General features: G+C 37.9%; 2 protein-coding genes and 1 pseudogene across 2 annotated transcripts in view; 2 read left to right on the top strand and 1 right to left on the bottom strand.

Annotated features, from left to right (window-relative positions):
• LOC138055239 (adenosine receptor A3-like) overlaps positions 1-839 on the top strand; it is a 2,176-nt gene extending 1,337 nt beyond the window's left edge. Inside the window, exon 1 of the mRNA XM_068901213.1 lies at positions 1-839. This exon is cut by the window's left edge and continues 1,337 nt beyond it. The gene's annotated coding sequence lies outside the window, so the exon portion shown is untranslated.
• Positions 1-5,000, bottom strand: part of LOC138055234 (uncharacterized) — a 103,945-nt gene that overhangs the window by 67,091 nt on the left and 31,854 nt on the right. The gene's annotated exons all lie outside the window — the stretch shown is intronic.
• Positions 148-1,993, top strand: LOC138057561 (muscarinic acetylcholine receptor gar-2-like; annotated as a pseudogene).

Raw genomic sequence — 5,000 nt, forward strand, 5'->3', positions numbered from 1 at the left:
TATGCAATAAACAGGGCTACCAAGAATTCGGACATTAAAAGCATTTCTAGAGATTCGGGAAAAAAATTCGGAAAAGGATTTAAGCTGGAGTTATCGTATACTGATATATACAAACAATAGTTCCACAAGCATTAAATACTGCATTTTATGGCACAAATAAATGGAGAAAGTTGGACCAATACTTTGAAACAAAATACGAGAAAACAGGAGGGCTTCACAGCCAAATATTGTGTTTAAGTTGCTGTTAAAACGATCGTTCAGGTTTAATCACTTTTAAATCGAATAGATCGAAGACGTATGCGACTCATACAAAACGTAAGGGTTATCGCATAAAAGACCTCAATTAAGCCCAATATGACGTTATAGCCATTACACAATCAGTAAAAAATAATAAACGAAAATCGAAAATTACTCTGGAGACAAGCTATTCGTCTAGACAACTTGTCGAAGTTCATTTAATTGGGCATTTTGGTAACCAAAAAATGTTGAATTGACGCATTTAGCGAGGAAATTGAGTCATAAGCTCACACACCTCAATTTAAGGAACTAAATATATATAAGGTTCGACATAAGACAAGAAGAACCAAAGTTAGGTATATCGCATAAAGCAAAATGAACGTTACATCGATTGCAACGCAATATCTGATGCCGCCAAGTTAGGCAACAACACTCTTAGTGTCTGGAACGTTGCTCGCCGTTATTTGACCATTAACGGTGCTTTCCAACGCTCTACTTCTCGTAGCGACTTACAAAGATCCGTTTAAAACGTTTCGCACGCCATCGGCGTATTTTTTGGTGGGTTTAGCGTTTGTTGATCTGATCACCGGTCTTATTCCTGAACCCATGATGATAACATGCTACTACAGGTTCTACAATAACCACCCAGGCAGAATTCACTGCGTGAAAATACTTGAAGTAGCGGGAACTGTAGCCTCCATAACAACCAATACGTCTTTCTTCATTGTCTTGGCGTTCACCTTTGCACAATACTTCGCGGTAGCCTTTCCGTTCAAATGCAAGCGTTTCATCACCGTCCGTAAAACCGTAGCGTGTGTGGTGGCGCTTTGGTTATACGCTATTCTGTTTGAAACCAGCTTACAACTGGTTGGAGTGTCAAGAGAGGTCATCGCGAAGATTGACTTGTACCTGCATTCCACCTTTTCGCTCTTTTTGACTATCATTATCTACTTGCTGCTGCAGAGAGCTTTTGGGAAACAAATGACTGTGACGCGACGCTTAACCTTAAACAACAATAAACACCGCAACAAGCAAGGGATGTCAAGAAACCCGGATTCCTGTACACCGAGTGAACGACCAACACAGCAGAAACTCATAGAGAAGAACTTTGTTAGATTAAATCTAGTTATAATCGTTATCCTATTGATTTGTTCTCAACCAAGCTCTATTGTGTGGTATGTCTACCTCTACTCAGGAGAAAAGACAAAAGTAAGTCTCTCACTACGAATTGCTGGAGTCGTGACGAATAACACTCTCTTTTTGAAGTCTCTTCTTGATCCATTTACCTAAGTACCAAAAAGCTTTGAAAAAAGTCTTCAGTCGAGAAGGGTAAAGCCGGCGAACACTTCATTGCCAGAAAGAACAAGACCGATATAAACTGAATTCACGGTTAAAAATTTGATTGTCGACCTCGACACCAAAGCTCGTGTTGCAATGGTACATTGCGCAATGATTCGCAATTATGCAATACAATACAATATAATCTTTGTTTATACATGATATCAATTTAGCTTGTAGGGTCGCAAACTTGTAAAAGTAGAAGAAAATAGGATAAGCTACGAAGAAACAGACTTTGGTAGAGAAACGTGATAACTGCACAAAAATGACAAAATGCAATAAATAGGGCTACCAAGAAGCCGGACATTAAAGCATTTCTAGAGATTCGGGAAAAAATTCGGAAAAGGATTTAAGCTGGAGTTACCGTATACTGATATACAAACAATAGTTAACTGAATAGAGCGTAATGTGAAGTGCTAGATTTCAATCCCATATGAACCATGTGAGCGTTAGCCCTACAGATGGAAATGGGCCCACACAAGGACAGAGAAAAACTCTGACCAGGGTGCGAATTGAACCCACGACCTTCGGGTTAGATCTCCGCCGCTCTACCGACTGAGCTACAAGGTCAGACGGCAGCAGGCCGTGGGAACTGGAGATGTTAAAGTCACGGCAATGAACATCTTCAGTTCCCACGGCCTGCTCCCGTCTGACCTTGTAGCTCAGTCGGCAGAGCGGCGGAGATCTAACCCGAAGATCGTGGGTCACCCTGGTCAGAGTTTTTCTCTGTCCTTGTGTGGGCCCATTTCCATCTGTAGGGCTAACGCTCACATGGTTCATATGGGATTGAAATCTAGCACTTCACATTACGCTCTATTCAGTTAACTCTATACAAACAATAGTTCCACAAGCATTACATACTGACGGCACATATTAATGGAGAAAGTTGGACCAATACTTTGAAACAAAATACGATAAAACAGGAGGGCTTCACAGCCAAATTTTGTGTTTAAGTTGCTGTTAAAACGATCGTTCAGGTTTAATCAGTTTTAAATCGAATAGATCGAAGACGTATGCGACTCATACAGAACGTAAGGGTTATCGCATAAAAGACCTCAATTAAGCCCAATATGACGTTATAGCCATTACACAATCAGTAAAAAATAATAAACGAAAATCGAAAATTACTCTGGAGACAAGCTATTCGTCTAGACAACTTGTCGAAGTTCTTTTAATTGGGCATTAAAGCGAATACTTGTAATCAAATAGCGAGAACGGAAATAAAGAGTAAAATCCCGCTTGTTTCCCTGCAATTATTGCGCGTTTTAATCCAGTGAAATCATATCCTTCACGGATATAGAGGATATTACATGGCCGTGCGGGGATACGAATTTTATCTTCGAGTGCTGAAAGAGATATAGATGTGAGAACGAGTGAGAGATATAGATATAGATATAGAAATTGATGAAATGTCTAGATTTAAAACAACTTGTTTTATTCATTTTCGAAATGATGAAAAATTGTTCACCAACCACTAAAACACGCATGTTGTGTAACATGAAACAAGATATGAAAGTTATGAAAAACAAATCATTATAATGAAAATTTGCAATAAAAATATTAATGTAGTAGAGAAGAATTATATTAAAGCACAAAAGTATCGTAGAATGAAGAGGAAGCTCGCGTTTTATTGGCTAATCGTGTTCGTTACCATGACGACAGCGATATCCTCACATGTGAAAGATAAAAGATATGTGAAGATATGATTTTTTAGTAATATGAGAAATCCTGGTATTTCATCAATATCTATATAATAAATAGGATTATCATCAGTGATAAATGACGCTCAAGATCTGCGAGCCGTAACAGAATGACTTCATAAATAAAGATTCAGTTTCTCAATCCGGAAAAGAAAAAAACAACCTACAATAGCGCGAACAATAGGCCATTTCCGAGTTCATGTCTGCCTCCTCTTCAAAGCGAGTCTAAGTGCAAAGGTTTTGTGATGTTAATTGGTTCTACTTTACTTATGAATGAAAACTAATTTTCATAAGAAAAACTTCGTACTTAGACTCGCTTTGAAGAGGAGGCAGACGTGAACTCGGAAATGGCCTATTCATTTAAGGGAACCTCCACTCTTACTACAGAATAAGTTTAAACCGAAGGAACTTTGTTTTTAAAACAGTGCTTATACCAATTGAAAAGTGAATTTTAAAATCGCGTAGTTTTAATTTCAAATTTCTCAGGCGCAGCCATCTTGAACAATTGTCACGTGTTACGCTTGCCTCATTGTTCTGACACAAAGAGCTACAGGGCAACCGTCACACGTCACAATTATTCAAGATGGCGGCGCCCGCGAAATTTGAAAACAACAATGGGCGATTCTACAACTTACTTATTCCGGATTCAAACTTTCCATGAAAGTACTTTCGATTGACTTGACTGTAAACGATTATTTCCTGTTATTTTTTTGTTGAAGTGAAAGTTCCCTTTCAAAGCACTCTCTATTCGAATAAATCTCAGAAGTCAATTATTGTTTTCAAATTTATTTGCCATGCTTCCTATCCACTATTTTGACATGATTTGAAAGAGAACACCCCAGCAACGAACTGAAATAGATACGCTAAAAATCCTATGAAAGTTGGGAAAGTGTTTTATCGTAAATCGCTGAATTTTTATTGATGAAAATTCAATCTTAACAAATTAAAATGGAGGAGCTCGAGTCTCCGAGGAAAAATCCCTTACAAGACCTTACTTCATATTTAGGGCATCGAGGTCACGCTAATTGTTTAAAACTGGGTCTTTTATCTGAGTCTATATCTTGAAACTGAGCCATTACAATTTTTCGTATTCCTTTTTATTTCAATCACAGTGCCTTTATGCACCAATTTTTTTTGCTGTATATAATTAAGCGAGCCGCCATAGTTTTCAAATAAAAATGCTGGCACACTCAGTTGGAATTAAAAGGTCTCCTTTTGCGTTTTCGGACGTTGGGGGTCCCATATTAGCAGAAATACGCAAGAGATACCTCGACACTAAATTTGGTGTTGAAGCAATAAAACAATAGCGTTTATGTTCCCGGGCGTAAATATGCTTTGGGTCCGACTCAGAGGCCCAAAACATATTTATGCTCAAGAACATATACTGTATTACTATTACTATCACTTTGAAGGAAATATAAACTTAAACTGAAAGACAAAAAAAACAGTCTGAACAATTTCGCAAGTGTTTACAAGTTGAATGGCTTAGTTTGCCTCAATGAAAATACACACCATCAAGCGAAGCTGGCTAGAAATAACAAAATCGTGTCATCCGAGTTTTCAAAAATTGTAAGTGATGAAGGAGAGTTTCATAAAGCTTACTTGTAAGTGTTGAAATTAATTGAACAATTGCACAATTTCATACTTTTCATTGGTTTACTTCAGTGGCCTAAAATCAAAGTACATTTTAACCCGCAAAATGCGCCACAATGCCTGACAAATTGT

This window comes from Montipora capricornis, chromosome 7, assembly GCF_036669925.1.
Source record: "Montipora capricornis isolate CH-2021 chromosome 7, ASM3666992v2, whole genome shotgun sequence".
NCBI lineage: Eukaryota > Metazoa > Cnidaria > Anthozoa > Scleractinia > Acroporidae > Montipora > Montipora capricornis.